This window comes from Pollicipes pollicipes, unplaced genomic scaffold, assembly GCF_011947565.3.
Source record: "Pollicipes pollicipes isolate AB1234 unplaced genomic scaffold, Ppol_2.1 Scaffold_4881;HRSCAF=5763_pilon_pilon_pilon, whole genome shotgun sequence".
NCBI lineage: Eukaryota > Metazoa > Arthropoda > Thecostraca > Pollicipedomorpha > Pollicipedidae > Pollicipes > Pollicipes pollicipes.
The window spans coordinates 53,133,552-53,155,439 of record NW_023596576.1 but is presented as its reverse complement, the minus strand read 5'-3'; the positions used below and the strand labels follow the sequence as shown (position 1 = coordinate 53,155,439).

At 49.3% G+C, this 21,888-nt stretch overlaps 1 protein-coding gene across 1 annotated transcript in view; it reads right to left on the bottom strand.

Moving 5' to 3' along the window:
• The window catches only part of LOC119100589 (discoidin domain-containing receptor tyrosine kinase B), a 27,414-nt gene extending 21,756 nt beyond the window's left edge, over positions 1-5,658 (bottom strand). Inside the window, exon 1 of the mRNA XM_037223670.1 lies at positions 5,487-5,658. The gene's annotated coding sequence lies outside the window, so the exon portion shown is untranslated. The remainder of the gene's footprint in view (positions 1-5,486) is intronic.
• Positions 5,659-21,888: the final 16,230 nt, after the last annotated feature.

Sequence of the window (21,888 nt, the reverse complement as noted above, 5' to 3'; positions counted from 1 at the left end):
CCCGTTGGTGCGGGGTCTCCTGGGAACGGTGTGTGATCTCAACCAGATGCCGAGTGAGAGAGAGAGAGAGAGAAGAGAGAGAAGAGGAGAGAGGAGAAAAGAGAGGAGAGAGAAGAGAGGAGAAGAGAGAGAGAGAGAGAGAGAGATAGATAGAGAGAGAGAGATGAGAAAGAGAGAAGAGAGAGAGCAGAGAAAGAGAGAGCGAGAGCTCAGCGAGAGAGAGCGGCTCTATACGAGCTTCTCTCATAGCTAGAGATCAGAGAGAAAGAGAGAGATAGAGAGAGAGGAGATGCGAGAGAGGGAGAGAGAGAGAGATCGCGAGAGAGAGAGAGAGAGAGAGCGAGACGAGAGAGCTCCCTCTCTCTCTCTCTCCTCGAGGAGCTTCTTCCTCTCTCTCTCTCTCTTCTCTCTGCTTCTCCTCTCTCTCTCTCTCTCTCTATCTCCCTATGAGGAGGGAGAGAGGAGAGCGAGACTCTCCTGAGAGCGAGAGAGAGAGAGAGAGGAGAGAGGAGAGAGAGAGAGAGAGAGAGAGAGAGAGAAGCGAAGGGAGGACCGAGGGTTTTGGCTCTGGTCTCCCTACGCAGCACATTCTGCAGCAAGCCATTTTGTGGCACATTTAGGAGACAAACAACAGAAGTGTCGCGAAACCGCTGCCGTCGCTATGTGGGACCAGCAGAGGCCAAGCATGTTTCAATGAGAACGGCGTTTACGGGCTCGTCATGCCCGGCGCGGTTGACGGTCATCTCCGCGAGAGACGTGTCCTGCCAGTATAAGCTCGGTGGCTACCAGCAGTGACCTAACAATGTAAGCTCAGTGTCTACCAGCAGCGACCTGACAATATAACCTCAGTGTCTGCCAGCCCTGCCCTGACAGTGTAAACTCGTTGTCTACCAGCAGTGCCCTGAAAATATAAGCTCAGTGTCTACCAGCCCTGCCCTGACAGTGTAAACTCGTTGTCTACCAGCAGTGCCCTGAAAATATAAGCTCAGTGTCTACCAGCCCTGCCCTGACAGTGTAAGCTCGTTGTCTACCAGCATAAGCCTGACAGTGTAAGCTCGGTGCCTATCACCATATTGTCTGGTTGGCTTTACGACGGCCGCGATGATGCTTTCTAATAAGTTGGCTTCTGCTTGGGTAACACAGGTCTATTTTCTGTGGGCAGACCGTCCCTGTAGGCTAAACGGCGGCTATCCATACCATTTTGAGGCTTAGCTTACAAACGTTAAATGAATAGCACAAGCTAAGCCATGTGCCAGTAATAGCATAATGATATAAATACGGATTAAATAAATACAACTAAGGCCCTGCAAACTTACATCATATGAAAGCCATCCTTTAGAACAAAGTGTGACGTGCGATGTGCGATAGCGCGATGTGCTACAGGATTTGGTGTGACCGCTTCGGGCTACAGCTGGTTTTGTCTGAGCCTCTTCCCTATGCTTTCTATTTTTCATATGAAATAAAAGGAGTCATTTTTCTGGAGTAATTTCATCCGCTGCTTGCTCATCACCACCAAAAACATATTCAAGTAAGCAACATTTGCTCTGGTTCTATCCGCCAGTGGTAAAAACATTTATTCGCTATGGTTTAGGACTTAATTGTTATTACCGTAAATTGTATGATATCTAATAAGATGAAAATTAGATAAAATATTATTTCAAGCATCACAATCCAGCCGCAAAATGGCGTCTCACGTTTCAGCGGGCGAGAAGTGCCCCGCTAGCCGTCAGCAACACCAAACCTCGCCGCCACCCACGCGACGCCTTCGTCGGACCGTTTAACATAACCGCCTGAAGTTATGTTCGCTGCGTTACGTGAAATTTAATAATGCGTTTTCACGGTTTTGCCACCTTTTATGCTGCAAAATAATAAAAAGAAATAAGCTTTAATATGCCATGCAAGACCAAGTGTATTCTCTCGTGTCGTGTGCATTGTTCAGCGCTGACGTGTGCTGCGCATTCACCACAAAGCATCATTGAGATCCCTCTCAAACGTGTCGCGTTTCCTTTATCGGGAAAACGAACTCAGAGATGAGCAGGGAGCCGAAGAATACTGTGCTCACATACCTACTAATTGTTTGGTATTTATGATAAAGTGCTGAGGAAAAGGTTAACAGGCAGCTCATTTGATTTTTTCAGACGTGTTATGATTTCAGAAAAAAATGTACACTGACTTTAAGCAGTGTCTTTCTTTTTATATCTAACTGTCAATTCGTTTACATCGGCAAATGAGCAAAGTTAAGGATCACATCAACCGTCCAAGAGTATAGCTACATATACGTATGCATCATGCATTCGATGAAACCCTACTGACAACCCTCGCTGACAAAATGTATGCAATACTGATTCAAGAAGCAAAACATTAACTCTTGTCTACGAGGTTGGCACGTGTTGACTGGAAAAAGCTGAGCACGCGTGCGAAAAGAGGCAAGGAATACTACCATACTTTCCGGTTTGTAGCTTTTATATAGATGACCGAGATAGACTTTGTCCAGCTCTTTAATGAAGAAAACTCACATGTATTGCCTTCGAAGAGAGAGGCAAGAAGGCAATGCCCACTGGCAAGAAGCTAAGTAACTTCAACTGGGAACGCTTTTGGTTGAGAAGTGCCAGCATGACTCGTCCATCATTTCCATAGCATTTCCGTAAATCGCGACAGGCAAGCCTTCCAAATAGGTTAAGTATGGCAATGTAACCCTGTAATCAACAATCCATAACAGGTTATGATTGAAAATAAGCCATATGATTTCCATTCCTCTCGGCAAGAGACTCGCATAACAGGAGAAATAATTACTTTTGACATACAGCTATGACGTCATTTGATCCTATGCCAGACTCTGTCCCTCCTCCTCGAAGGTGTTCGGTGGTCCAGTGCTCGGCGCCTCGCGCTCGTGCCTCGGATGGACTGGTGTGCTACCGCATCAACTTCCTTTGGGTCGAATGTGACAAAAGGTAACATTTGCTTGATGTCGATGTTGTTCTTTTCTTAGTCTGGTCTTATCATGGGGTCAGACCAATTTTTACTTCATTCCCAGACTGGTACGGTCTCGCGCTATCTGCCACGAAGCCGTCTCATGAGTCAGTGGCCGTCAGGCGATTGCCGGTGTTGAACGGATCTATTCCCCTGCCTGCAGAGATCCGCCGACAAAGGCCTGCTGGGGGCCGGGGGCAGGGCTAGCTCCAGGTGCAGCGGTGCGGGGGGGGAGTGTAACTGGAGCTGTCGGCCCGCCGGCGAGGGGAGAACTTCCGGCCGACGGGGCAGGCTGGCGGCACGTGGCGGCACGTCCCGAGCCGCAGCCTTGACCCCTGACGCGCTGCACCCTCCTCAAAGGGTACAGGCGGCACAGCAGTCTCGGCTGAGACCTACCGGCGTCTGTCGCCAGGGCACGACCCGCACGGTAGTCCCGACTGTCTGACCTTCCCGCCACGCCGGGGCACGTCCCGCCCGCGACCTGCCCCCCCCCCCCCCCCCCTCCTCACCAGTACGACTCGTTCCAATCTCTGCAACAGTTTTCACTGTGTTCATCATACATTTGGTCTGCTCACTGCGACCGTGCCAATATCGTGAATAGCAACGTACGCTCATATACTTATACTTACTGATCACAATATACGGAACCGTGCTGCAGAACCATCCATGACGCGCCAGACCGTCTATGACAATAATTTTAATTAGTTGTGCAATCCAAGTTTCCTTACTTCCTTGACTCATTACTTTTAACCTAAAGAAAGGAAACCGTCTTGCTGGCCCGACCAAGAATCCACCTTAGGACGTCTTCTCAGTGACTGTTTTGGTCAAGTATCGAAACTAGTTGATCACATTTGATTAAGCTCGTTCAACATGCATGGTAAGCGCTGTTGCACTGAGTTTTACAAACAACCTCAGCGTGTCTCATTGCTACTCATGTAAAATATATAATGAAGCTAAAGCCATCGAATTGGACAGTTATACCAATCCTTAGGGTATAAGAAGACCTAAGCACCAGAAAATTCATGCATTCTGCAGATACAGCGAATGCAAAGGCACTAGATCAGCGTACCACCAACTTCCACGTTTTGTAAAAATAGGGCATATAGTTTTTCCTTACTTTTTCTCTTAATGGCGATGAAATTTTCCTTTCGAAGACAGTTTTTCAACCCAAGAAGATCCGAGGCCAACCACAAACTGGCCACCTTTTTGTCTTGCTCTGGGACGTAAGTCATAACACTGCGTACTACAACACTGTGACACTGGAAGCATCGCCGCATTGTTATTGCCTCCCATCGGACTCGGGCTTAGACCAAAATTTTGCACAGTCACCGAAGCGTAACGAGAAAACTCCTAACGAAATAAATGATACCAACTAAATGTAGCGGGCATAACACGGCTTTTCACATATTCAAGACAAGAAACACATTTGATTTGATCAATTTGGAAAGTTTGTGGGTAGACCTATATAAGTAATATACCGCGCACGTTTCCTGGATACAAATCCGCACCGTAAACTCCGGGCTATCTTCGCAAAAATTTCCAAGATCCTTAACGCGTTCGACCATAGTCGTGCGACAGTTCCGCGTAATCAGGGAGAGATTGTCTTCCCATAAGTGTGCTCAGACGTGAGGTGGAGGACCGCATGGCTGAAGGCGTCATTCTCAAGCTTGGACTGGGGAGCTGAATAACCAAGCAGTTATGGCGCCGCATGGTGAAGGCGTCATTCTCAAGCTTGGACTGGGGAGCTGAATAACCGAGCAGCTATGGCGCCGCATAGTGGAGGCGTCATTCTCAAGCTTTGGACTGGGGAGCTGAATAACCGATCAGTTATGGCGCCGCATGGTGAAGGCGTCATTCGCAAGCTTTGGACTGGCGAGCTGAATAACCAAGCAGTTATGGCGCCCTACAACCCAAAACAACAACAACAACAACAATAAGACTTTGGACTGATTTTCGAACCATTCAAGTTGAAACACAAACTATTCTCAATGGCAGTGGAACAATTAGTCCTTTAATTGCATTGAATTATGAGGACTGTGCTGTCGTACTATCTCAGGCCTGATATGCTGACAAGATTTAAGACGATATCCACAATTTCCAGCCCGGCGGTCGTATCGGCACAATACATGCGTATGAATTTACAACGAAAACCAGCGTCTTCTGCACTAAAAAGCGAGGCATTCTCTCGCGACGCATTTTAGTTGGGATGTGATGATATCACATAACGAGTAGAAAATGAGCATTCGACAAGCAGCCTGATGCAGCGCTTCGAGACAGGTGCGTTGGTTCAGCCCTTGAAATAAAAAAGGAGCGTGCACTCTCCTTCTGCCTCCAATCTCCATCACATGGTACCGCGCCGCACGGCATCCGTGCCTTCACACCTGCTGTTAGAAGTGAATGAACTTAACACAGGCATGATAAATCGGGGTTTTGAATAGCAGCGTGAATGATCGGTGGCGGCACCCACGGCTTTGACTCCACTCACATGAGACATGGTGCCTTTCCCCGGTGATTACCTGCACTTGTGGCGGCTCTCGCTCCTCTCGCTCCGAAACTGCACTTCTTAGAATCACGTGACTCCGTTGGCACTCCCGCCGGGAGGGCGCTTTACACCCAGTCGCTGCAGGAGGACGCTCACTGGAGCGAGCGCTTCCCCAGAGCACGCGCTGTGACCCACGTGCCCACACCTCACCGCACAGCGCAGCGGCGCGACTGTCCGAATCTCCCGGCTGTTCCACCGTGCTGCGCGGTCACCGCGGGGCGGTAGATACCGCAGAGCTGGCCGCTGATTGGTCCGCCGCTGCTCTGCGACGTTCGGTGGCGAGCGATCACTACGGCCTCAATCGGCTGTTTTCTTGCCCCTGTTGCCGGTCTTTGCGTTGCAAGTGGTGTTCCTATGCTCTAGAGGGACTAACAACATGTTTAAAGGAGGATGACTTTTCGAACGCCACAGGAATTAAAGCAGCGTCGCCCCAATAACAGTCGAATGGCTCTGAAAACGCATATGACTTTCGCGCTCATGTGCTCCACCAGCAAAATGACTCGACTAAAAACACGGGCTTAGGTTTGGAAATTTCGGAAAATAATGTGACTGAAGATATGAAATGTTGCCGTTACATGGACCACTGGCATGAGCTCATATACGCCTGATTATGTACAATCAAATCGTTTGGGCATCTTTATATTTTCAGTCGCTTTTCCCACAGACAATATAAGTCATCCTTGAGTTAAAGTAGCTCATGTGATTTTTCACCAAAATGGACACCCGATCCCGTGTTAAAGATAGCACTACAGACTAATGGGGTAAAGCGTCATTTGATCGTTGCGGCAGTTCGATCGTTGTTGTTAAGAATTGAGAAGCATTTTAAATTCTGCGCAAATCGAAACTTGCTGCGCAAATACCCACAAAATGCATCATCTACCTAAGTGTTTATTGACATAAATGAGTGAGGCTTTGAAAAGCACACACATAAGGAACTCTGGGTCATGCTTCCCTCGCTTAAACGCTAACATTCTAGCTGGCACACGTAGATATCTTAATTCGTGTCAACCTTTTCATTTAAAGCATCGGTTGCCACTGCCGGTCTTTGCGTTGGCAGTTGTGTTCTTATCCTCTAGAGAGACTATCAGATGTTAAAAGGAGGATAACGTCAAGCACTGTCAACGGATCAGTGAGTCCAAAATATTTGCCAGAAGGGTTTTCCAAAATACATACGTATGACGCAGCGGTTTTTAGTCGCTGAATCACATGTATACACATTCTGCGAAGATGTAACGACCACACCTCTACCAGTTGCTAATGAAAACGCCCGTATCGAGGTCATGACCGCCACGTTTCGTCATCAATGCCACATTCGTCGTAGAATACCTCATTTTTTCATTTAGCTTTCATTAAGCTCAATTCTAGGCCGTTTTTCATGCATTTGTTCGTGCGTATAATCACGCTAGATGATGATGCAATGCTATGAAATTAAAATTACCACTAAGGTCATGCAATGGATGGTCAGGTCAACGTGATGGATTAATTTTTCGGATTTCTTTCTTCATGAAATGGGTCCTGTTGGTTAGGGTCTTCCACCCCTTTTCTTTGTCATCTTGGTTCTGTAAGATCAGATTGAAAGTTGCCAGACTATTGATGCTGCAAAAACAAAGTGTTCTGGTGCCAGATTTTACATCTTGAGGCAAAAAACATAACATTTATTTCAGAGCAATATATATGTATATATATGTATATATATATATAGAAATATATATATATATATATATATATATATATATATATATCGGTCACAACAAGTTACAGACGCGTAGAAACACTGACACAGGGTCCTAACAGACACATAGGGGGGGGGGGGGTCTTCATTGGACCTTGTCATCCAAAAGGATCTGTTATTCCCTTACAAAGGAAAAAGCTTCTGAAGTAAGAAGCTTCTCGTATAAGTCCATCCGTTTATCAGTGCCCGTATTCAGCATGAAAACATTAACGCAAAGTGTTTGATCACAACTTCCAAGCAAACCTAGTTCCCGCTCGGGGTCGGTCTTTGATGTGAAATAGATTCAGCCTACCAAAAACATTGTCATGTTTCTTTAAAAAACGGAGTCACACGTGAAAAAACGATTTTTTTCAGTTCCCGAAATCCTTACACTTTAAAGGTGGACTCTGCTTAGATAAAAATTTGCACGACAAGGAAATCCCACGTCCACGTAGCTTGTGAGAATGCCAGCGTTCAAATAAAAACCTTTGCTACCAAAATGTCCTGGGACTAAATCAAGATGTTGCAGTTATGGAGCGCCTCATGCAGTATTTGCATTTATATGGACTCCTTCCAGCACACTTAAGAATGGGGAACTGCACATGTGTCGCTCAGGACAGCGAATAGTATTGACGTTGCAGTTACCGGCATTGCGGTGCAGTCTAATACCTTAGGCGCAATCCCTTCCTAAGCGACGGACGGCTACGGCGACTGCAATCTTGAACATAAAGGCCCGCAGTCACCCTAGTGGTCATGCCAACACCTCTGCTAGTTCAGGGTGTCCGGAGGGTGCGAAAGACGTCATCATGACTCAGACGGATGCATCGAGATGTGGTCGCCGTGACATGATTCTTAAAGGAAAGATCGTCGAACCCTCAGTGTGCACGGTATTGCTCTTCTTGTCAAACCCGACATGATAGTATAGCTGTTTAATAACTTGAGTCGTTATAGCTTACATAAAATAGTCAGGAGATAGACACAACATGGCGCTGAAGGATCTTGACAGATCGCAAAGTGATGACGGCATTTAAAGAGCATTTTTACATTCAAGGGCCGCCAAGCAAGGGCATTATGTGACTATGTAGCGTGCGCGTGATAATGATAATGCTATGTGCAATTGTCAGTCAAAACTAGAAGCATGGTAATTTTTGCCATTTTGCAAAAAAAAGTTGGGACGCGTTGCGTCACATTATGAACGGCGCCCCAGCCAACCAATCACTGACCAACGACGGCACTGGACGGTCAGACCATTGGTTGCTAGCGTTGTCATTTCTGATCACGTGATACGTTTCTAAGTTACTTGCTCAAGTGTTAATTTTCCGGTAGACAAAATGTGGTCAAGTTTAGGAGTTGGATGTTTTAAACTTGCGTTAAAGTTGTGATTAGCCTGCTTAATGAGCCTAAGTTTGTGGGATCTCTTCATGCAAGGCATTGGCTACTTCAGTTCAAAACCGTATCTAGATGTGAAACGATCGCTTGAATTAACGTTCGGCACACGACGCTAAAATAGTCCTAACACGGCGGTCAAACGAACCACACAGATTGCTGTCACACGCTCTTGATCGTTGAGAACTTGCAGTACGTCCGGTTTGGTGCGCTGCGATCGGCCCATAGCGAGGAGTCTGTGTTTTTTAGACTGTTTGCAATAATTACACACGTACAGCTGTCTATTTGCATGCTTCTGTATAAGTATCATTCAAGCGGTGGATTTTGTTAAAAGTAATTGCGTACCGTTGAAAACAAAGAGGAGGCGCATAATTATACATTGTCTACTCATAAGTGAAAAGCTTAATTAGAAAATAATATGGTCATATTCCACAAACGTGCATTTAAATTGCATTGGAATCATCGGCCCTGGTCTCTCTCACGAGCGTTAACCGCTAATGCAGCGTGTTCGCCTGCACTAAGCTACTCGGAGTACGACAGGTGATACATCAGACCCAAGCGTGGCGTTTGCCGCCTGTCCTGTTATTCGTGTCTGATGCTCCCGCTAAGAGAACACCTCGGGGAGCACGCCCAATTGTGCCCGCCTGTCGCGGCCAATGGATGGGACCCCGGGCCGGTACGTCCCAGCGTTCACCGGTAATGGCTCATGCATTCACAGCACGTGCCGCCAGGCATTCCCGCAACTCTTGAGCGCTCGCCACCAACAAGACAAACACCTCTGATGGATCTCAGTCGCCCGGACTTGGAGGATGGGAAGGCTTGCGTTTCGCTACGGAACTCCGTCCAACTGCACAGAGTATTGAACCGTAAAACCCAACACCTTAGAGTTAACGTTAAATTTTGTAGGAGTATGGAGATGGCAGCTGTTTCTGCTCCGCTTCAGCTCACAGCTCGCACGGGATGAGCTGCTTGTCACACACGAAGATACCAACGTGCATCAGGCATCCCGGACACAAGGGAGGCTTTTGCACGAATGCTTGCTTATACAACGTACTTACACTAAGCCACACCTTAAGTTGCTTACCGCGATGAAACGGTAAATATATACAAAGCCCGTACCTGAGGACATTTGTGCGGTATAATGATATTATAGGGGTTCCAAGGCTTCACCAATACTACGAGAAACTCAAACTGGTCGTTTTTCTCTCAAGATTCTTTTCAAAATTCTGCGTTTTAAGAGTCACGAAAATGCTAAGAAAGAGAAAACTGCATCACTATTGAGCATAACAGTAATGCAGTTTTGCATTGAGCTTCACGTCAAGCTTCACCGTCGGCCCATGCACGACAACCGGTCACACGCACGCACGTACGCCGCACGCACGTACGCCGCACACACACACACACACACACACACACACACACACACACACATACACACACACACACACACACATACACACACACACACACACACACACATACACACACACACACACACACACACACACACACACACACACACACACACACACACATATATATATATATATATATATATATATATATATATATATATATATATATATATATATATGTATACTTTCCACAACGTAATCAATTTCTCAGCGCATCCAGCATTTCCCTCGTCAGCATTTCATGCCAGTCACAGGACTACCGAGACTCGCCATGCAAAATATCCACGGCTGTATAACTCAGTGATGACGTGGTCAAAACATCTTAAAATAAAATAAAAATATTGGACATTTTCCTTCACACTCTGTTTCCAGTGCTTTGAAAACAATTGTTCACGACATTCATGGAGCGGCACAGAAGAACCCGCGCGGAGTCCCTCATCCACGCCAATATTACATGTGCCTGGGATAAATAATGACACGGATCCTGCCTCTCTCCAAACAACACCCATTTGTCCGATATCGCATCGCCGTACGCAATCATCCCGACACTCCATTATCGCAGCGTTCTGCGGCAGAACGATTGCCTGAGGCCTGGGCCGTGCTGTGCGTCTGTACGCTCCACGTATACCCGTGCTGACGTGATCAGCCCGCGGCCCCTGGCGCGCGGTGCAGCGGCGGGCACGGGTGCGCGTGGTCGCCGAACCGAGACCCACCATTAACGGAGATTTATGCATTGTTTTCTTTATCTGCCCGGTGCCGTGAGCTAATGTGACCGCAGACGGCGGCCGGAGTGTGGGGTATGCCACTGTTATTGGTGGGCAGGAAGGGGACCTGGCGATGGACTTCTCTCCTAGGTGGTGAGTGCAGCAACTGGCCACCCGACGCAGCGTGAAAACGTTAGATGATCGAGACCTTCGCCGGTAACATTTTCTTCCTTTGGCTTACCCGCTGCCCTAGGGTGATAGCTCAGTGCTCGGTTCATTGAATCCTGGAAGTCCCCATTTATATCCATAACCACATCTGCAACGTTTCAAAATATATACCGAGCCAGGTATGTTACCCATGTCAAATGAGTACCCATGGGGGAACCAAACACATAAAATATTTGCCATCTGATCACTGTCGTACCGCTTAGAACCTTCTCGTGCTGATGAGCCGCTCTCCAGCGCCAGCCTGCCGTACCGCTATTCCTAATGGTATACATTTTTGCTTCCGCTTCTGACCTTTTGGGTTTCCATGTGTTTTTGTGAAAGTCTTGCCTAGGGAATTCAATCCAACTGAAAGCGCCTCCATCCTTCCACTACTCCGCCCGGTTCGAAGTGCTCGACAGTATAAAGCCGTGCCGAGGCATCCATTTCCTGCCTGACGTCAGTAATTGCGAGCCATGCGCGCCTTTGAGGTGCTCTAACGCGCCAGATATGCAAATGAGCGCACTGTCCTCACGCAGTGCTATCTTGTTCGCAGAATAAAAGCCGAAGTGGCTTCTCTCTGTTTCATTTATCAAGACTCATATCGAGAATTAGTGCTCTAGATCGTCAGACATCACTGTTACCGGAGAATTTACGTTTCTCTGTTAAAAGAAACAAACTTAAATGCATGCCTGTTGGCTTCGTGAGGCCTCTGTGATGCGCGTCACATTTAAAACATATGTGTGTACAACTTAGCGCTGTGCTATAATTTGCCGAAAACGGAATTGGAAAGTTTTGAATAAATCAACGTAGCACAAGTGATTGGTGATATGTGACGCGTTGCGTTCAAGGAGCAGCTGACTTTTTGCGTCACGCGCGCCAGATTCAGGAGCGTGTTCAGGTATTTCAACATAATTACCTCGGCGAATACCAGCCTGACGCCATGCAGAGCGCCATAATCCACATCAGTCACAGAGAAACTGTCTGGCCAGCTCTGAGCACGGAATAAACTGTCGCGGCATTGGCGTTAACAGCACTGTCGGAGCCTCGCAAGCACCAAGCTCTCAGCCGGCATTGGCGGTAACAGCACTGTCGGAGCCTCGCAAGCACCAAGCTGTCAGCCGGTATTGGCGGAAATAGCACTGTCGGAGCCTCGCAAGCACCAAGCTCTCAGCCGGCGTTGGCTTGTAGACGCACGCCAAGTCAAAATAACTGAGAAATGTACGCAAACATCCGGAATTTCGATTGCCTGCGCTCAGGCAAACACTTGAAATCCGCTTAAAGCGTTGTCGAGAGAAAGTGGGGAAGAAACTCCAACCGTGCGGCGCGGTATAAGGCCCGCTGGAACCAGAAGTGAGTCCTAGACAATGACCGCGGTCGGGCGCTGGGCTGGTATGCACCTACCCTGGCTAAAGCTTAGGCACTCCATGTGTGAGGCATTCCCGAGGCTCACGCTAACGAAAACTTCGCTATCATGGATATACTGTTTTTAATCAGCTGGCAGGAAGAAAACGATCGCTGGCTTCCGCAGCGGCCAAAGCCATAAACCGCACGAGTTAAACAATGGCGGCATGGTACAAATGTACGATGTCGCAATTTCAACCCGCCGTTTTGGCCGGAGTTATTAAGCTTGTCTGAAGGCCTTTCATTAAACTTATCCCGCGACAGAGCAAGCAATTTTGGTGACATATCGCGCAGCAAAAGGTTAGTGGCAAGCGATGTAAACGAAAAAAAGAGAGAGAGGTGCAGCCGTTGAGTCGACGTCTCTGCTGCATCCATTCAGGATTGGACATTGTTCTCAGTCAGTCTGCATTCCTTGTGGATAACGATTTAACGAGTTTGAACATACGATATGAATGGCTTTTGACGGATGTAGTCCCATACAACTTTAAAAAAATAACGCTTTAGTTGTTAGAGCTGTACAGAATGCAGTCAGCAGCCATACCTCCTGGACAGCTTTGTACAATATGCGTCTGTTATATCGCAGTTAGCATCTTCAAATACAAAGACACGTGCTCTGTATCACCCTAATACGACTTGAAAACAGAGCACTTACAAATTAACGCAAAATATGATCAAATTACTCAGCTTGTCGCTGCACTCGACACCATGCATGTGCCACTCATGCGTTGGAAACTTGTATGACACTCGCACAACCACTCTCTATTTTCATCACTTGAGGCGAAGTGAAACGCTTTCGTCAGAAGCTTGGCGATATCACTACGGGATCGGCTCTGATATGTGATCCTCGGATAAGACTGAGAATGCCGGATGGGAAGCCGAGGACGCCTTGGAATGCCACCTGGCTGCTGGCACCGTTTGGAGCCGCTCTGGCCGCTTGGCGTGCTCACTATGATGTCGCTTGGAATCAAGGCTGGGTAGAAAGGTCGGCGTGGTGCAGAGACTGGGTTTGAAACAGATACTGAACTACTGGACTGGGTAAGGCGCTATATTGGGGAAGGGGAGACACGTATGGCAGATGACAAACGTGTGGATGGCACTCAGGACTGGAACTACATGCAGCCATATTTTGGAGTCTCATTACCTTGACTCCGCCATGACGTCGTTTGGACTGAAGGAGAACCTGATCATGACAGAGCCGAACCAGAAACGTGACTTTAATTTGAGCCTTGAGCCACTTATGCATCGCACTGCGAAAGGCACTGCATAAAGCATCGCCCAAATGAAATATGGATCGGAGACGCTTTTGGGAACGGGCCCCAAACGCTATATTGGATCCCGGTGATGCGATCTTAGTTGGCATTATTGATGTGAGTGAATCAAACGTCAAATGACGAGCCAATAACTCCCGGACACTCCAGCTCGACGCTCAGTTCATTCAGTCTCTCTCAAAGGCGACGACAACGACCACTGCGTTTCGAATCCGACTCATCAAGACGTTGACCCGAACAGAGTCGCGTCCGGCGGCGACGAGCCGTCGGTCGACGCCGGCCGGCTTCACCCCCCCCCGCCGCTCGCCGGGGGCCGCCGCCGCCGCGCGGTAGCCGGTTATTAGAGCCGCGGGCCCCGCGGCGCCCGGCTCTGCGCCTGGCCGGTAGGCGGCGGCCCTCTGACGATCCCCAGACTAATGGCACCGTAATGACCCGCTGGGTACACACACGGCCATCTCATAATGGCCGCCTACCGGCCGCTGAATAATGAAACGCGCTCCTATCTTCGCTGTTCACCTTTCCATCTCCCCACCGCGCCGCGCCGGTGCGATTCCCGCGAGCGCGGATTGCCTTCTTATCGCTCTCTGTTGCGCAACCCACTGAGACCCGCAGCCAGGTGGCTGTGCCGGGAGTACTCCGGCAGCGGCCCCAGCGCGCCGCTCAGTTGGACGGGACAGTGCCACTAAATAGCCTGTTATCAGGCAATTAGCTTGACAGCGGGACCACGAACCGGCAATTGCCAGTAACGGGGCCACTTTTCGTCTGCTCCCCTTCATCGGTGCTCTGCGCGAGCGGGTAGCCACCTGACGGGCGGCGCCCCACTTACCGAATTAACCCCCGGAACGGCGCCGATCGATGCTGCGTGGAGCCTTGTTTCTTGACTGCACGAGCCACAGCGTCAATATTCCTAGAAACCTGTGATTGCAGTGAGGCCAGTCTGTCAAATGGTGTATTACCATGTCAGAAATGCATACGTCCAGCAAGGACATGCCGAGGCCTCCTTGACACTGGCGAATAATGCCATGCCGTGGTGTTTCTGGTGGTGCAGGCTATAATGGTAATTTTAGACATTCCCTGTGTGCATCAGAGACGCCAGGAGATTAGGCAAGTAATCAGTTTTCATTCATCACTTTAGGGTTGATTGGATGCTTTTTTCAAATACTCGTGGTTCTAGCCTTTTTCCGTTACATACGATAAATGCTTACAAATTATGTACATAACATCAACATAACGCTACCATGAATAGACACCTCAGCGAACAGGAAGGCACACTGCATTCTGACCAAGCCGGAAGATTTCACACGATCACGCAGGCCTCGAGTTCACGCACGCCTGCGCTGAACCGGGCTCCGCAGCGCACCACCCGTCGAGTAGACGCGTCACGACGACAAGGGGAGGGGCCCGCCGCCGTCCAATTCCGCGAGTGTCTCGGCCAGCCGGACCAGCGGCGACCATTACGACTCCGTCGCGCGCAGGTGCGGCGCCGAATCGGCCTGCCGGCGGCGTACGCGCCTCTCCATCCATCGACCGCACCCGCCGCCGCCGTAGCAAACATCCCGCGGCGGCGGCAGGCGACGCGGCGAGCTCGGCTCGGTCCGGCCGCGCGCGCGTGAGAGGCCGCGCCCGGCCGCCGCCGCTGATGAGATAAGTTCGGAGACCCGGATGAGCGCGCCGCGCCGCCTCGGAGAGCATGTACGGGGTGGCTGCGGCGACAGCGGAGTCCGCTCTGCGTGTTCGCGCGGCACCCATTTTCGGGAAGTTGGCAATGACTGGCATAGCACATCACTGATAGGACATCATAACTGGAGATTATTTGGTGACAACGTGATAGCATCGCGGCTATGGCATAAGCGCACCGTCTTTATGCCAAGTAAGGCAAAGCTTGCGGTAGCATATCAGCAGCGATTTCATCTGATCATAGTTGGGTTTCAATCAGATCTAGCTTAGGTGGAGGTACACAAAATCGGGATTTGAAATCGCCAAATAGGTCAGATAAGATTTAGAAATTTGGGCCCTGCTAATTTGGAATATTTTGTGAACATGCCTTTCTTCATCAAATAAACGTCAAGTTATGATTTCTCAGCCCCTTAGGCATCTCGACCTCCTTCGATTGATCGTATATTTGATTTACGACCGGCTAGATCGCCCAGTGATTATAGAATTGAGGTTATGCACCTGCTCTCAATCCGCATACACACTGAACAGGCACATAGTTACCAGAATAGTCAACTAGAAAGTCTAAAACAGTCTCCAATAGCATAGATCGTGCCCTGAACTTACCAGTTACTTACTGAGCGTAACCCAACCACTGAATGCGAGAAGATTGCAATTTGAAATATGAGACGGCGTCTATTGTTTGTTTCATATAAGAAAAAAAGCGCTCAGCTCTTGTTTTTTCGGCATTATTAGTTCAAAGTCCTAATCTTGAATTGCGAGCAAAATGCCAGGAGGCACTAGTTAAACGTACCGGGAAAATTTACACGGGGAAATTCTAAAGTTCTAAGCAGGTCATTGCAACATTCACTGCATACCACTGTTGCATGCACTATTCACTAATATTCAAACATTTCCTGGTCCTCTAGCTTGTAGCGGAATGACTTCCAGCAAATATTCAGGCAGCGGCTAACCGGACTGGCAGAAATCGACTTGTTATTGCCGTATTGCCCCTGAGTGACTGGGTCCGTGCTTTCTGCATCATCGCCGAGAAACACATTGATGGGACGCTTTGATCTTTCGATTCCTGGAACTTATTTACAACAATCAAATTAAGTAACAAAACGAAACAATTGAAATAAAAGATGAGACGAATTAGCTCAATTAATAGTGATAGTTTAGTTTAATTCACCAAGTGATAAGCAACTACCTTCTACAATTAATCACCTGTCGTGACCTACATCAGTAACCTGGCCTGCAATGACGTTTAAAACTGTTGAAAATATGCACAATAGATTCAAGGAAATTTTATGACGTAGATAAGGTTGAGACCAAAGGGACCTTTCTTTCTGAGGTAAGATGTTACTCTAAGCATAGGCGGATTCTGGGTGGGGGGGGGGGCACGGGGCCATGGCCCCCCCCCAAAAAAAACTCTGAGAATATGTTTTGCCTCCCCCCCAAAAAAAGCATTCCCAGAACTTCATAAAAGTTTCGCCTACTTACCGTCTGTTTTAACTTTGATGGTGCGGTATCAAACATTTCTTTCCGTCTCGGAAAAAAACTTCATGAAGAAAAATTGGCAGCGAGTTGAATATCAAAACAAAACGCATGTTGACGCGGCTTAGTCATAGTTGGCGCAAACATCGTGTTCGATAAGTGCACTGGACCTCGGATCCCACACTAGCCAGCTGGCAACGAACGGTTGCCTCCCCCCCCCCCCAAAAAAAACAACTCCAGGCTAGATCCACCCCGACTCTAAATAGCAGGCGATTTCGCAGAAATCTGGTCCAAATTTGCAGGATTTCGGAGAAAATTTTGGAGTTTGGTCGTGAAGAAGAATTTGGATACCTGGCTGAGTAAATGGCAATGACAATTTGGCGGTCATTTCATCGTTTCATTTTTACGGTGCGGCGCTGAAATCACAAATAAGAGTTAGCGCTTAAGTCACAAATATCTCCACCAGTTCGGCGCGGATTCTATGTATATTCTAAGTGTGAAAGCGATCATCTTAAAATGAATTTCGTTTAAAGTCCGTATCACTCTGGCAACTGAGAGATCGCCTTTCATTCATTTCTTCCAGCGGTGTAGTTTCCGGTTCAGGTGAGGAGCCTCCAGCCCCCCCCCCTCGCCTCCAGCATGGGCTTTAGTTCCGCCAACTTTGAGAAGATAGTGTGCTAAATCCGGGAAGAACCAGTCACCTGGCGCATTTTGAGGACGAGCTTCGTCATTTTTCACTGTTCCACCCCCCCCCCCCCTTTCCAACTCCTTTGCCGAAAGTACGGCGCAGCCACCTCTTGCCATTTGCCAAGCGGACAAATATACCCTTCCCCCACTCTGTTCGTTTTCCGCAATGTGAGACACAACGTGTGGGAATCCATTCCTTGGCATATACTCAAGAGCATACATAACATGGGGCAAGAGTGCTCGACCAGATATTTAATCATAGGCCATTGACCCATCATTAAAAAGCAGAGACATACCAACACCATCAAATTTAGCCTAACATTGCAATGCTGCACACAAATATCCTGCAATTATGGGAACTGAAACAAATAAGGAGAACTTAAGTTTCAAGCCTGCGTAAAAGAACAGGCCGCTCGAGACCCGCTTAGTACGCAAAACTTAATGTTCATCTACATGTATACCAATACATAGTGCAGGAGCATAACTTCATTCAGACCATACCTAGTGATGCTTAACTGTATGGGCCCTTGGTCCAGTGTGACGTGCGATATGCGAGTCTAACAAGCTGATCAATTAATCACGCGTCCATTGCCAGTCTATGCATAACCACATTTGTTACTTCAGTGCGTGGAAATGCGGTATGAGCTTCTCAGTATGTCACAGTGCTACAGTAATGACGCAGATGGCTCCATCGCTATGTAGCAAACCGCGTTTGGTATTACATCGGTCTGTTGCACAATCATGTACAGCATATCGTATGCAATGCATCTTCCTGTAAATGCTATACATCATATAGAATAATGTAAATCAGTGTATTTTAATTTGTGTACGAAATTCAATGTTTGCCTTACATTTTCTTTTAACCCGTACCCCTCGAAGTAATGAATGTCAGATGCTTTCAGCATAAACCCAACATTTCACATCATGCCTGAAACTTTGTGCCTCTTGGCTTATTCGCTCCAGTCACGTTCAGTGTTTTGTCAATGTTATCAATCAATCAGGAATTGTGTTCGTAAAATTTTGCGATGCTTGGTATTATCTCATAAACTTTATCTTGATTATATAACCCTTGTTAAAATCTTGAAAATATAAAATCTTATCTTAATTTAATAACGTCCGGCATATTCAAGTTTGACCCACGACCAAACGGTAAGCCGGGTCGGGTCAAACGGTTGACGTGTCGAAGCCCGACCAACCGACCAGCGGTAAGCCGAGTTGGGTCAAACGGTCGACATGTCGAAGCCTGACCCGCGACCCAGCGGTAAGCCGGGTCGGGTCAAACGGTCGACATGTCGAGGTCTGACCCTCGACCCAGCGGTAAGCTGGGTCGGGTCAAACGAGGCAGACCAATGGTCGAAACAGGTCCGGCGCTTTTCTGCATTGGACTAACCCAGCGGCCATTTGGTCCAGGAATGACAACAAAATGCCAACAAAACCTAGCGCAGACAACTAGACGGTGATCCTGCAGAGACACGGGTTGTTTCGGTTTAAGAAATGATCGCCAAAAAGCCAGGGCCTAAGATGGTGTGAGTCAATAGTGCCACAGCTGCCGTGTGCGAAAAACCACATCATCGGTGGAAACGACAGCCAGCCGTACGAGCCGCTCAGAAAAACATCCACGCTCGACTCTCACCATTTGTCTCTCATAGCCGGGAGTTTTTCACGGGCGGCGCTCTGTCACCAGTGAGTGGCGTCCTGGAACTCTCCCAGAACCGGCGGTGTCAGTCGTCCCTCGGCGCACCGGCAGCCGGCGCCTCTGCAACCTGGCGCGACGGACCGCGCAAAAACGGGGCTGGCCTCGCCGCGTCCCCCGCGCCGGCGGCGGTGGCGCGAGCTGCTGCGGCACTAGCACGCCGGCGAAGCAGCCATGATACCATGTCGGGATAATGGGCTGCCATGTTCGGTGTCGTGACCCGGTGATGGCGTGACCCGACTGACTCGTCACCGGGTGACGGTGAAGTTATCACGCCTCGTCCCGCGTCCGACAGCGCCACCCGTGGCGGAATGAGCGGGCCCACCCGTCCGCCGGCAGTGCAATGTGATTATGGAGCAGCGCTAACAAAGGTCGCGAGCGGGGAGGACGGGGCGCGGTGGAGCGCTGCCAGAGCGCCGAGCTGAGGGCGACGCCTGATTTCCGCGCGTGCCGACTGAACCGACGTCGTGTGCGGTCCGACAGCCGACGTCGCTCAGCCGAAATAGTCACGTCCGTGCACTGCACGTCTGTCGGCCGGGATTACCTTCGCACCGTGTTAACCTGAACATACAAAGTCAGTCTGCCAAGTCGGCCGACACGTGCTCTTTATCACGGCCAGTGCTTTCATCGCGCTGACGTCAAATAAACGATTGGCCAATAAAGCTTACCTATTGCCAGAATACCGAAGGAACAGAGATCTGCGAGACGTTTGGTTGCACAAAGACGCATCTAGTGCATTCTTCTAAAGAGATAAAGTTTGACAACAATTCCAGAACTGTTATACGGCCAGCCCACGTGAAACCATTCTCTCCATCCCTTCCCCGGGCAGTAGTGTCACCGCTCCTCCAAAGCCCACGCGAGCAGCGTCGAGTCTTGCGCTGCCCGCGCAGCCGGAACCGCCGAGGCTCCCAGTAGGACACGGTGGAAGTTTGGGACCCGTCCCGCGGAGGTGCCCAGCAGTCCGTAACACGCGCAAACGGACCGTGCTGCGCTTCCGCGCGGCGGAACGGCCCACCAATGGGCCCCCAGAGACCTAGAGGGACGTTCATCTCCCGATCCTGCCTGGAGCGATGCGTGACCGTGGCTGCAGCAGGCAGACTGGTCTGTTGTGTGTTCATTGTGTGAGGCTTCGAGGGTTCACGCTTTGGGAATGGGGGGCTGAGATCTACCCTTAAAAGGGGGTTGAACCCACTGATAAATATGTTTTCACGAAAACCGCAGAAGCCCACAGGGTTCTTCCCCAACACAATCGGTACCATTATTTTTCTGAGCTTCCTCCTAGCGCTCTTTTGGTGGCGAAGTCCGGCACAGTTTTTGTTGACAATGTAGAAGCGAGCGCGTGATAGCGGTACTTTCATAATGGTAGTGTTTTAGTCTATAGGGTATCGGCCGACAAGGAATCGCACAAGTAGCGATATTCTTATTGCCTGGGACTTACCAGGGCTCACAGAGCGCTTCTGGGACAGACATTTGTTAAAGTTTTAAAGTTTGTTAAGTTTTATGAAAAAGAAGCCCCTCAGTCATTTGATGCCGGTTAGCCTTGCTGGCACGTTCTCTCCAGGTGAACAAAGTACAGTTGTCACACAACACTGGAGCAAGCTGTGCGAAATTCCTGCTTTCTTTGATCGAAATAATAGTTGTTTTCTATCTGCTTCACAAAACTCCCCGCGGCCGATTTCTTGCCTTCGGCTCCGCCGAAGTCTTACGTAGGGTGTTAAGCCGCTTCTAAGTCTCCGTTTGATTTACACCCCGGCGCGCAGTCGCCTCCGGGCAGCTCGTTAAGGTGCGCTAATTCTATCGCGATTAACTCGGAGCGAACGGTCTGACACGTCCTGAGGAGACTGGAATCAGAGCTGCCGTGGCTCCGTTCGCTAATTGGACGCACCTGGGCAGAGCCACCCGTCAACTAAATCATGCAAGCCACTCGTGCCACGCACCAGGCGCCAGAGCGTCTGACAATGCATGAAGCGGAGTGGCCGCAGGTCACGTGGGAGCCGGGCCGCGAGCTGGTGACGCCACAGCTGCCCCGACTGGTCAACTGTCAGACCATATCGCCAAAAATGGAACGGTACATGGGCTCAACAAATGAGCCACTGTCATGTAATGAACGTAATTAAGGAAAAAAGCTGCTCGCTCCCGGCATACATCTGTGTCACCGAACGTACACGACAACTATCTATTTAACTGGCTTGTCATACAAAGACGCGATAAAAGACGCTGGTGAAAAACCTCTTCTCTGATACCAAAGAAGCACGGCTTCAGCACCAGGCTGGCTATCCGCAAGCAGATCTTCTAAAACACTCAGAGTGTAACGCTGATGAGTGGTGGTTAGATTCTGTGAAATTAATCACTGTCCAGAATTATGATGAAGGCGAGCCATCAAGCCTACTCTGGGGACTATACAGGACCTCTTTGGAGAAAATGATGTGTTACGTGGACGTAAACGCCCTTAACAGCAGACCCATGACTCACAGGCGCTCACGGTTCGAAGGGCGGACCCCGGCTCTGACCCCCACCAGCCGCCCGGATCTGCGGACGGGTCGTCGACCCGGGCCGCACGCCCGTCGACCGACGCTCGCCGTTCTGCGAGGTGCAGCATCCGCCAGAGCCATCCCCAACCCGTCCGACGGGGGTGATATTCGCCAGAGCCATTCCCACCCGTCCGACGGGGCGACACCCGCAGAGCCATCCCCACCCGTCTGACGGGGTGACATCCGCCAGAGCCATCCCCACCCGTCCGACGGGTAACATCCG